This window comes from Medicago sativa, chromosome 2 (assembly GCF_051527215.1).
Source record: "Medicago sativa cultivar Bolivia chromosome 2, Bolivia_mono, whole genome shotgun sequence".
Lineage (NCBI taxonomy): Eukaryota > Viridiplantae > Streptophyta > Magnoliopsida > Fabales > Fabaceae > Medicago > Medicago sativa.
In genome coordinates this window covers 53,117,467-53,130,985 of record NC_140750.1, presented here as the reverse complement: position 1 = coordinate 53,130,985, position 13,519 = coordinate 53,117,467, and the positions used below count along the sequence as shown (strand labels likewise).

Sequence of the window (13,519 nt, the reverse complement as noted above, 5' to 3'; positions counted from 1 at the left end):
TAGATTTTTTTATTCTTTAAAAAAATATATTTTTTAAGATGAGAGAGAAAATACATGTCAAAAGATTGACGTAATTTTGTAATAAAAAATCTCTTTTATATAGTTGTATCCAAACAAACTAAACTATTTAAAAAATATGAATTTAATTACGATAAACAAACAAAATAAATTCTACTTTTTATAGAATCTCTGAAAAAATAATATCTTAATTTAACGAATATCAAAATCACATTTATTTTTAAGTGTAATAAACGAGCCCTATTCTTTTTTTAAAAAAAAAAGAGATGGTTTTTATCATGATAAATAATCACAAATTTTAAGGGTGATTTAAAGGACAATCTTTATTTAAAAAATTCTTGATGATTTTAAAAGACTGACTAGATTTACAATTTGGATTTCAACAGATTTACATCTTAATATTTTAAAGGATTTGAAATGATTTTATGAATTTATAAGATTAAAAAAAATGAATTTTAAAGACTCATTGAGAAGAAATGATTATAACACATTCTCCTTCACAATATTCTCAATACATAATCTTTTATTTATTTATTTTACAAGAGATAGAGAGTAGAGAGGAAGTGGGAGGGGGATAAGGGTAGAGAGAGAGGAAGAGAGAAAATAAAATCTTAGAAAAAACAATCTTGGAAAATCTCATGTTTTCATGAAAGATTTTTTAATGCTAAAATTTCAATATAAAATCCCACAGAATCCAATTTATTAAACAATTCTTGGAAATTTGAATGGTTTTGAATACAACAAGACTCTTTTTAAGTTGTCCGTGTGAGCATAGCTCAGTTGGTTTGGACAATGCATAATATATGTAAAAGTCCGGGGTTCGAACCCGGCCATCATCAAAAAAAGACTCTTTTTAAGTGATGAAGGTAAAGTCCGGGGTTCGAACCTGGCCATCATCAAAAAAAGACTCTTTTTAAGTGATGAAGAGTCTTGATTGAATACTATAAGACATTTTATAAGACAAAGAGTTGTGATAGAATACCACAAGATTTTTTCATAATAAAAAAGTCTTCTAAAATTCCGTAGAATACACAAAAAAAAATCCCTTAGAATGCTAATTCAATACACCCCTAATATAATTTTTTTATAAAATATATACATTACTGAATGTCAAAATCACTTTTTTTAATCCGTAAACTTTATTCCACATTGTGTTTCTAATAAAAATATTAACAAATACATTTCATTTATGAATAATATAAAATATATGAGAGAAATATTTTTTTTTACCGATACTTAACAAAACATGGGGAAAATGTTTTCACCGAGAAAAAACAAAAGAAAAGAAAAACATATGACTATTTCTCATTGATACATATTTTTGCAACTAAATTTATTCAATTATATCTGATTCAATGATCACAATTAACATAACTTTGGGAGAGTAACAAAATGTTTCTCATTTATAAATTATACAACTACATATCAAAAACTTACACATTTTCAAGATTATTTATTTTGCAAAAATGATTTTCTTACAATTGTTTTATCTCATTGTCATATTATAAAATTATTTTTTTTAATTACTATTCATTATTAATTATTATATATTTCAAAAAAAATTATTAATTATTATATCCTTTCAAAGAATGACTATAAAAAAAAAAGGATAAATGTAAGTCACTAAATCATATTACTATACAATTCATATATGGGACAACAGTGAGTCACAAATTAATTAGTTAAATTGATTTTTTAAAAGTATTATATCCTCTAAATAATAATCAAAGTAATTATAAATTATTAATATAAAAATCATGAACGGAATACATATTTATTATTTATAAATTTATATTTGATATATTTTCAGTTTATCACTCTATAATATCTAGTAACAACTATTCCAATGTTATTAATTAGTTAAATTAAGTATTTCTCATGCGTCTTCTAAATAATAATAATAATAATAATAATAATAATAATAATAATAATAATAATAATAATAGTAATAATAAGATTAATTATCATATAGTAATTACAATTTAAATTAATACAATCATGCACATGATACATACTTATTATTATATTATAAAAAATTGCTAAAACAAATTAAAACGCCTGAGAACAATAGGGCCACATGATCCTAAATGCGTCTCGCTTGATTTTGCATTACCAAATTCAACTTTGCAATCATTTTTAATCAATTCAAGAAAGTTAACAATACTTTAATGATATAATTTAATTTTTTGAAACCTTTGAAAGACAATATTAAAATTAATTTCTCTAGTAAGCCCATTTTCAACTAAAATATAATTTGTTTTGTTATAAAATTATCTCAATTTTCTCAGTAATGATGAAAACGATGACGAGTCTGATGAAAAAAGAAAAAAAAATAATCTCAATTTCTTGGATAATAAATATCACAAATATTTTTATTTAAATGACGCACATTATTACAAACAAAAGGCCCGAAAAATATCACAAATTTCTTCGATAATAAATTTTTTGGCAAATTTTTTTATAGGGTATATGGAAATCTTTGTGATATATGGGGGTATATATAGCAAATCACGCAAAAAGTGCTAAAAACATTAACATGCTTCAGCCCAACATTTCAGCATGTCAATATTTGGGGCCTTTCAGTGAACTTTGCTATATACATCTCCAAAAAAACCAAAAATTTCTATATGCACCCCCACCATAAATTTTTGTTTTAGGGACCCTACCGGCATGGGCCCTAGGCCGTCACACCCCCGCCCTATGCGTAGGGCCGGCCCTGTCATGGTGTGTCTACCGGACATATATATTATAAGTAAATCACTCTCATGAGAAATCACTATCAAACCCTTTTTGATGTATCTACCAGACGTATACATTAATGGTAAAAACTTAATTTTGGGGGGTGTAAAAGATATTGAGATGGCCTAAAAAGAAGTCTTCACAAAAGATTGTGTGAGCGTCGTTGTGGAGGTTGTGATGCCGAGATAGCTTTCAAATCCGTGAATTATTTACGGAATGTTAATGCTCCTATTCATCTCTGGCATGCCCCTATACACGAGTGCGAGCTGTATGAGGAATGTTGATTCTCCTATCCAAATTGAATGCAAAGCCTTCACACTCAACCATTACTTCATCAAATATTCTTTTAGAGAGGTCCATATCATCAAGGGTGTGAGCATAATGACTGAATGTCCGTTATAGTTCTCTAGCTGCCTTTTTGTTATGGTTTTGAGGATGGTCTTGGTAATGTTTTATTCTAGGTAGTTAATAGAAAATTGGTTAGTTATGTTAAATAACCCTAGCTAATCTCTGTCTTGAAATCATCTACAATAGCTACTCTTAAGTTTAGGTATTTCTTACTATTAAAGTTTTCTCAAGACTTTATGTTTTTAAAACACTAGATTCAATTTAGAATGTTTTTAAGAATCTTGATTCGATTCATTGCATTTATCGGGGTTTTCGTTCCAATCGTGTGATTTGATTCTGTTCTGGACCGGCCAAACGACCATTCCCATGGCAACACGTGAACTAAACATACACCGCCTCAAGGCTCGATGCCTGAAGAAACAAGCCAACATCAATGCACCACATCGCATCCAAGCACGCCTCCACGCAACGATCACCCTACATGTGTCCTCTAACCGCTCCCTAATCACAAGCCGCAATTCCCATAGACGGTTATTCTCGCATGAGACTATATATCGGTGCCTTAGTTTCACCCTCAAGGTACAATTCACTTTACACAACATTTTCTACACACTCTTTCTTAGTTCCATTACTGACTTGAGCGTTCGAGTACTAACGTGTCTGCAGACACCTTTCATCCCACCGCGAAGACTCATCGCCACCGTACCGGAGCACAGTCCACCACTGTTGCCTCTCATTCCCAATCTTCTGCAATGCTTAGACGAGTTCAAATCCATTGAACAACTTTTGAAAACTTTAAGTCTTGCATCTTCTGACGAACTGCAGCTTCTGGTGATTTTCAGCTTCTGATGAGGTTGCTTCTGGTGAACTTGCTTCTGATGACGTCATCACTTCTGGAGCACTTTGTCTTCAGGAGCACTTTTGACTTCAGGAGCACTTCTCTTCAGACACTTTAAGCTTCCTTTTTGTTGATTTCTTAGCTCTCTTTTGTTCATCCAGAACCTATTTAAGATGTAAATTTTTGTATATGGTAATGTACACTTGAACAAATGTTAGCTAGTCCAGTTGACAATTTTTAATACCTTGTTATCATCAAAACTCTCAAGGTTCATTGTTAAACACATTTTGTTCCAACAGTTGGTTCGTCGTGGTCTCATGGAGGGAGATTTATGTTTCTTTATTTCATGAGATAACGAAAATTAGTAGAAAAGAGAAAGCATATGAAAAAAGAATTTAAACATGAGAGAAGATAAGGGGAAAACAATAAGTATCATGTGTTTTGTCCTTGAGAGTATAGGGAATAGTTTAAGTTGCCGGTAATTTTATGGGTTTTTTAAAGAAGTTAGATTTTTGGATAACCATTTTACCAAAAATTAGAGTAAATTAAAAAAATGTCATACTTTGAAATGTCTAATAAGCATGTATTTCGTCAATTTAACAAAACACATCTACAATTTTTCATTGTCACTTGCCATCAAAGTCTAAAAGTGAAGGAATTTAAAATAATAATGACATTCTAAAACTAAATTTTAATATAAAAAAAATTAAACAAAAGACATCCAAAAACTAAAAAAAAAAACACTAGTTCATCATAATGTTCTTACTATCGGGGTATCGTACATTGAGTTTGATCATCACTTTAGACTAAAAGAAACCACATATGATATTGATACCACATATTCAGCCTAAATCTTAAAATATTAGGTATATTGGCCATATCAGTGTTATGTTGTTCAACATCTACTCTTGCTTTCAATCTTAAACTTTTACTCACATATAACACGTTAACATCTCTCCCACTCGCGCTTCCGCTACAATGTCGAACGGGGTAATTGATGATGGGTCATCTTACGTTATTCTTAGCATGTTTTTGAGTCATTTTTAGTAGGTTTTACCAACAAGACAGAGGAGTATTAGATCAATTGCCTGTGATTTCGAGACATTTGTACTGTTTTCTATATTCGAGTTTGTAATTATATTCATCCTGAAACATAGCAATTTTAGGGTGTCCTTGATGTAATTCACGAAGAAATCATGCAAAATAAGACATCCAAAGATTTATGTGATCATTGGAAAGTTGAAGAATGAATATTCAAGAGGCCTCAGAAGACTTTACAGAGGGAGGAATTATGTTCTCGTGCTCCAAGACATCTTACATTGAAGCAAATACCTAAAAATTGCAAACAGATAAAAATTGCAATCTCTAACCCTTAACTCTTTTATTATGATATCGTCAAACAAAATAAGTATCGCGAATTGTTTGGACGAATTAAAAATCCATGAGGATACGATACTCTACTTACACTTTATTACTTGGTAAATGATTTGGTAAACTTGCCTAATCCGACCATCAGTTATGTTGCGACCGTTGGGATTTATAGGGAGCTAAGAGTGGTGTGGATCGATCCATTGGACCCAGAGCAATCATCCAAGTGAGAATGCTACCACATTTTCACCGAATATTTAAGTTATTAAGTATACGAGTCTTCCAACTTATATGTTGTCCAACCTTCACTCTTCTTTTTAATGTTAGAATGTAAATGACACATGATACATCTCAACATTTTCTCTCTCAAGTATGACCGAATGAACGTATATGAATCTAAAAATAAATGTATAAATAAATTAAAATTGGCCTCCTAAAAAGAATTGGCTTAGTTTGTTAGATGTTGAACCTATAAAAGTGAAATAATAGTAAAAAATAAAGAAACAAAGTAAGTTGAATGTATAGAGTATCATTTGTAAATCATTGTAATTAGAAAATTCTTACTTTAATACATATAGTAGATAGATGTTCTCGTGAGCTTAATTCAATTGGTAAAGACAATACATAATATATGCAAGGTCTGAAGTTCAAACCTCAGTCATAAAAAAAAAATATATAGTAGATAGACAGCACATTATTGTCTTAGAGTACAAAAGCCATAACGGCAAGGAAAAAGAAAAGTAAACATAGAATTCATTTATTTGATATCACCGCAATAACTAAAGTGAACTCTTACATAAGAGATCATTCTTACATCCAACCAATTAAAATCAAACATCTCATTAAAATAATAAAAATAATTAATATCATAATTTTTTCTCATTATTTTTAATATTTCTCTCTCCTTTCTCCACTTTCTTTAACCAACAAAAACCACCCACCACCATTTATTGTTTCCATTTCCTTAATTAAAATAACATTTTTTTTAAAGTTAATAACATGTGTCATATTTTTATTGGTTGGGTGTAAGAATAATCTCTTAAGTAAGAGTTCATGCAAGAATATCTCATAACTAAATGACAATAAACATAGATCTTTTTCCTAGTGTAAAAACTCATTCATCCGTATATTGCGTTTGTAGAAGCGTACTCATAAAACCCGAGGCATCATATGGGGGGGCACATACACTTAAAACCCAGACAAATTCTTTGGCAACGACCGCACTCCGGATTCTTACAATCGGCATCACTAATACAATAGTTATCTTCAAAAAAAATAAAACATTCAAAAAATGCTATTATGAAAAAGAAGAATAAATTAAATTTGTTAAACGAAAAAAGAAGAATAAATATTGTTAAAACAAGAAAAAATATTGTGTATAAGTGGTATTGATTTAAGACCTTGCACTAGGTGTATTTTTTCTTTGAGGGAAAGACCTGGAATTAGGTTTATTGTCAAGGTCTCAAGTGCGTTTCTCCCTGTTATCAATTTAGATAGGTTAATTTATCTTCTTCAAAAAATATTGTTAATAAACAACAACTTAAAAAAGAACAATTGAAGGGTAAAAAAATTGTTTACCGTTAATTTTGGTTGGAACTACAAATAGGAAAATAAATAGAAACATTGTATAAATAAACTTAATGATAGCCATATATTTCCCCTCTTTTTATGTAACACACAGGACAGGTTATTTTTCTTGTGGCATAATAGAACAAGATTTGGTCATTTTATAGTGGGTAAAAATCCTAATAAAATACCAATATTATTGTCTCTTCAATTAATCAATTTGTTGTTTGTCTCTTCAGCATCTTAGTAAGTAGGTCACGTAAACCACTGTCTGATTATTATTATTAATAAATTTTAATTGGTTTTTAACCTTGCATAATTGGAAAGGGGAAAAATGTTGGAGGGGAATGATTGATGGTGCAAATGCATTGCAACAAAGATCGACGAAAAGCATTGTAATACAGTGGAATAACGTGTTTGTCCATCACTATTCTTTATAGTTACTATATCCACCCTTATTTTTTTTTTTGAGGGATATATCACCCTTATTTGGTCGGTTGTTTTGAACAATTGTCAAATTTTGTGGCTAACTTACCCGTACTGTATAATGTCGGGTGAAAATTGTAACATCTCTAAAAAAATTATTTAGGGAACTTAGTCTCCCTCCGTTTCAAAATGAGTGTTGCTTTATCAAAAATAATTTATTTCAATATGAATGTCACTCTCACTTTTCAATGTATTATTAATTACTTTTTTCCAATAGTACCCTTAATTATTAATATCCACACAACTTCCAAAGTATCATTTTGTACTTTAATTTATAATGATGACAAATGCACCAATAACTAGCGAGGCTATTTTAGTAAAAGTATCATATCTTTGGACAACATTATTGCATTCCTTAATCTGTGTGCAATTGGCTAAAGCGACACTCATTTTTTTATATCATAATACTGATATAAAGTTTTAACCTTTGTATAGTAGAGGCACATAAACTGTATTATACCTTTTCATTTGAATTTTTTTCATACGTTAGTCAAAAGAATTTCATAAAGAAGTTGGATAGTATAACCGCTGAGTTAAAAGTTAAGAAATTGAAGGTCCAAATTTCAAATTCTACAAAAGGAGAACAAAAATTAACATAACAATTAATATACTAACATTTCTCTTATAAAATAAATAAATAAATTCATTAATTAACAAATCACAAGATGCATCTAGTATAAGCTATTAAGTAATATTGATAGTGATGATGCACACAATGAAACCGGGGTGTATGAAACACAATGAAAGGAAATAAGAACAGGGTCGAAGAGGGAGAGACGTGTGCGACTATATATAATCTGGAGTGGGGATTTTTGGAGGACTGTTTTCTATTTTGCCTTACCAGTTGCATCCAAATTTCCTCTTCTCTATTTCCTACAATTATTCACGGTTTATTATCTCAAGAAATTACATTGATTTTAAAATTGGCATAAATATTAAGTCAGATGGTTAGTGAGTTGATAGGCTAACTCACATTATAAATAAGTCTCTTCTGATTGCATCATTACTCATTCTTTATTTTATTTTTTGACAAAAACAAAACGATATTTATTCATTCAGATCGATAAAGTATATCATTCAACACCGCTAAAAACGTAAAAGATGAAATTCATCATTACTCATTCTTTTATCGATTTATATTGTTGGAACAAAATGTGTTTAACAATGAACCTTAAAGAGTTTTTATGATAACAAGGTATTAAAAATTGTAAATTGGACTAGCTAATATTTGTTCAAGTGTACAGGACCATAATTAAAAAGGTTACATCATTTATTAGTTCTGAATGAGCAAATAAAGAGCAAAAGGAATCAACAAAATTGAAGTTTAAACGCTCCTGAAGGCAACTTGCTCCTGAAGTAAAGCCGCTCCTGAAGTTAGTAAAGTGCTCCTGAAGAATAGTGCTCCTGAAGACAAGAGGTCCAGAAGCTGCATCATTAGAAGCTGCGTTATCAGAAACTGCCTCATTAGAAGCTGTGTTATCAGAAGTTGCCTCATCAAAAGCCATTTCACCAGAAGCTGAAGATCAACTGAATTTGAGGAATTCAAGGATTCAAGAGTTGTGTCATGGATCGAAATTCATCAAAGGACAACAAAAGATCAGTGAAATTTTGCAACGGTCATTTCAAAGGTGTTTGAAGACATGTACTTGCAATTTTGGACGAAAGCGTTGACATTGTACGAACTGTACAACCACCTTCTCCACTACTCTGTTTTGTGTCCACGCTACAAGACAAGAAAACAGCTCCATAATATGGCTTCGCCTGCATAGATGTTCCTTTGGATAAGGAATGGATTTCAAATTGGTTCTTCATAGGACAACAACCAAATCAGGCAAAAGATCATTGGTGAAAGATCAAGCTTCAACAACGACTCTTTGATGTGCTGGCAATTTCACAACGTCTCTTTCACACCTCTATATAAAGGAGTGAAGACTTAGAGATTTGGTAATGCTGAACGAAAGACTCACAACATTCTTACAAGTGCCAAACCTCTGCTGAAATTGTTCTGCATTCACTTAGAATTTCTGTGTCTCAAAGTTTCATCTTAGAAATTCTTAAGTTATTGAGTCTGTATCTGATTTGTATTATGAGCACCTTTGATTGTATATCAAGTGTTCAATCTTAAACAATTTTCTGTGTAATTTTGTTTAGTTAGAAGTCTCTTGCAGTTGTGCTTGAGCAGGGAAGTCTCTTGATTGTGTTCTTGAGCATAGGAAGACTCTTGCAAGTGTGCTTGAGCAAAGGAAGTCTCTTGCAGGTGTGCTTGAGCAATTGTAATCAGATATTACTCTTAGTGAAATCTCCTTGGAAGTGCAAGGGGGACTGGACTACTTTCGGATTGTGGAAGGAACCAGTATAATTGCTTTGTGTCGTTCTTCTTCTCTCTCTGTTTTATTCCGCTGCATTTAGATTCTGATTACCACTTCAGAAGCTGTTTCACTTAGCTTCTGACAAGTGTGTTCAGTTTTTTAGGAGAAACGAAGAATTTTCCAAAACACAATTCAACCCCCCTTCTTGTGTTTTTCTCACCTTCAATTGGTATCTAGAGCCTTGGTTCTGTTGATAACACCTAACAGTGTAACAGTCCAAGATCAGAGAATACATGTCTGACGAATCTGTTTCTGGAAATGGATCTGGCAACAACAACAAAAGTGTTGCATATGATTACAATGTTGACAAGAAATCCAGTGTTGGAAAGATTCCAAAGTTCAACGGAGATGCTGAAGAATTTTCTTGGTGGAAAACCAACTTCTATAGTTATATCATGAGATTAGATGAAGAACTATGGGATATTCTAGAAGATGGTGTTAGTGGCTTAGACCTTGATAAAGAAGGAGCTGCTGTGGATAGAAAGAAACATACTCCTGAGTTGAAGAAACTCTACAAGAAGCATCACATTATCAGAGGAGCTCTTGTCACTGCCATACCCAAAGCAGAGTACATGAAGATGAGTGACAAATCCACTACTAGAGCTATGTTTGCTTCTCTCTGTTCAAACTATGAAGGCAGCAAGAAGGTCAAAGAAGCTAAAGCTCTCATGCTTGTACATCAGTACGAGTTATTCAAGATGAGGGATGATGAAACTATTGAGGAGATGTACTCAAGGTTTCAAACCTTAGTCTCTGGGCTACAAATTCTAAAGAAGAGCTATGTTGCTTCTGACCATGTGACCAAGATACTCAGAAGCTTGCCTGCAAGATGGAGACCAAAGGTGACTGCCATTGAGGAAGCTAAAGATTTAAACACTTTAAGTGTCGAAGATCTTGTTAGTTCTCTCAAAGTTCATGAGTTAAGTCTTAATGAACATGAGTCTACTAAGAAGAGTAAATCAATAGCTCTTCCATCCAAAGGCAAGTCATCAAGAGCTCTCAAAGTGGTTGAATCTGAAGAGGAAGAACAATCAAGTTCAGATTCTGAACCAGATGCTGCTGAAATGGCCATGCTCTCCAACAGATTTCAGTATCTGGCCAAGAAGAACTGAAAGTTTCTAGCCAGAAGGAGTAACTCCAGAAGCTCAAGGAAAGAAGATCAGAAGGTATGCTTCAACTGCAAGAAGTCTGGACACTTTATTGCTGAATGCCCTGATCTTCAGAAGGATAAGTCAAAGGACAAGTCAAAGAAGTCAACGTTCAAACCAAGTAGATTCAAGAAGCAGATCAAGCAGAGTTTAATGGCAACATGGGATGATTTGGGAAGTGAATCTGGATCTGATAAAGAGGAAGCTGATGAAGATGCAAAGGTAGCAGTTGGGTTAGTTGCCACAGCAACTTCAGAAGCTGGATCAGAATCAGATTCTGAAGATGAAAATGAGGTATATTCTAAGATTCCCAGAGATGAACTTGTTGAGTCACTTAAAGAACTTCTTACACATTTTGAAGTAAGAACCAATGAGTTGAAGGATTTAAAAGAAAAATATGCTGAATTGGTAAAACAGCAAAAATCAACTCTATTGGATCTGAAAGCTTCTGAACAAGGACTTAGGGGCTTTGACTTCATGTGTAAAACTTATGAAGATCAGCTCAGGTTCTTATGTCAGAAGCTACAAGAAAAGTGTAATGAAAAACCTTTAAGCAACCATGAAATTGCTCTTGAAGATTTTATCATATCTGGCATTGACAGAAGCAGAGTGGCTTCTATGATTTATAGCATTTACAAGAACAATGGTAGAGGAATTGGTTTTCCAGAAGTGAAACTTGAGAAAACCAATCTTAAATCTTGTTGTGAATGCATCAAGGAAGGTCTGAAAACCTTCTTTGTACCTGAAGGTGCTGAGTTGGAAACTGTTGTTCAATCAGAACCTGAAGCTTCTGGCTCTAAGGCTAAGATTACTTCAAAGCCAAAGAACTCTAAGCCAAAGGCCATGATCAAATCTGAATCCAGGACTTCAAAGATCAGGATCCTGAAGAGATCAGAACCTGTTCCTCAGAGTCTGGTGAAACCAAAATCTGAGGTTCTGAAGTCTAAGTTTCAGAAGAAGACAGTTACTGCTTCTGAAGTACCAAAACCTAAGGTGATGGTTAATCAGAAGCAATCCAACTCACAGCACAAGGTACAGGAAGTGAAGAGTAAAGCCTCAAGTACTAACCTTTCTGGACCCATAGGACAATGGGTACCTAAATCTGAAAATGTCAATGATGCAGGTATGTCTAAGAGCAGCACCAAAGCAAAAATCATGGTACCTAGACAGCGGTTGCACAAGACACATGACAGGAGAAAAGTCCAGCTTCCTCAGCCTAACAATGAAGGAAGGAGGAGGTGTGAAATTTGGAGGCAATCAATCTGGCAAGATCATAAGTACAGGAACTATTGGTAATTCCTCTACCTCAATTAATAATGTATGCTTGGTAGATGGTCTTGAACATAACCTTTTGAGCATTAGTCAATTTTGTGATAATGGTTATGATGTGCTTTTTGAGAAAACCAAATGTACTGTAATCAACAAGGAAGACAAATCCATTGTGTTCAAGGGGGAGAGAGTTGATAATGTCTACAAAATCAATTTTTCTGAACTGGCTGATCAGAAGGTGATTTGCCTTCTATCAGTGAATGATAAGAAATGGATGTGGCATAGAAGGTTGGGACATGCTAACTGGAGATTAATCTCTAAGCTTAGTAAGTTACAACTTGTCAAAGGGCTACCAGACATTGACTATCATTCAGATGCACTCTGTGGTGCATGTCAGAGAGGGAAAATTGTGAAATCATCTTTTAAAACCAAAGACATTTTTTCAACCTCTAGACCCTTAGAACTACTCCATATTGATGTATTTGGACCAGTAAGTACTGCATCCTTATATGGAAGTAAATATGGATTAGTCATTGTTGATGATTATAGCAGATGGACTTGGGTGAAATTCATAAAGAGTAAAGATGTTGCTTGTGATGTATTTAGTAGTTTCTGCACTCAAATTCAATCTGAAAAAGAATCAAATATTTTGAAAGTCAGAAGTGATCATGGTGGAGAGTTTGAAAATGAGTCATTTGAAGCTTTTCGTCAAAAACATGGAATTGTCCATGAATTCTCTTCTCCTAGAACTCCACAACAAAATGGGGTTGTAAAGAGAAAGAATAGAACTTTACAAGAAATAACCAGAACCATGATCCATGAAAACAATTTACCAAAACATTTTTGGGCAGAAGCAGTGAATACTGCATGTTATGTCCAGAACAGGATCTATATCAGACCTATTTTGGAGAAAACAGCATACGAACTCTTTAAAGGAAGGAAACAAAATATCTCTTACTTTCATCAATTTGGATGTACATGTTACATTCTAAATAACAAGCTCTACCTAAAGAAATTTGATGCCAAGGCCCAAAGAGGAATCTTCTTAGGTTACTCTGAAAGGTCAAAGGCATACAGAATGTATAATTCAGAGACACTCTGTGTTGAAGAATCTATGCACATTAAATTTTATGACAAAGAGCTTGAAGATAAAAATTCAAAGTAAAGTGAAAGTGTTGCAGAGATACAGGTTCCTGAAGCTACTCCAGAACCTGATCAGATAGCTGAATCTGAAGAAAGTCCAGAAGCTGAACCCACATTAGAAGCGCAACTTCTGATGAAGCACAAGATGGCTCACATCAAGCAGATCCTCCCAGAAACACATTCAAGCACAAGTCTTCACATCCTGAGGAATTAATCATTGGAAACAA

At 32.9% G+C, this 13,519-nt stretch overlaps 1 long non-coding RNA gene across 1 annotated transcript; it reads right to left on the bottom strand.

Moving 5' to 3' along the window:
* Positions 1–5,820: 5,820 nt before the first annotated feature.
* Positions 5,821–7,035, bottom strand: LOC146948849 (uncharacterized). Its single transcript, XR_015027051.1, has 3 exons — positions 6,890–7,035; positions 6,712–6,789; positions 5,821–6,575 (listed from the first exon to the last, which is right to left on the bottom strand). It is a non-coding gene; the product is annotated as an uncharacterized LOC146948849 (long non-coding RNA).
* Between the last annotated feature and the right edge of the window lie 6,484 nt (positions 7,036–13,519).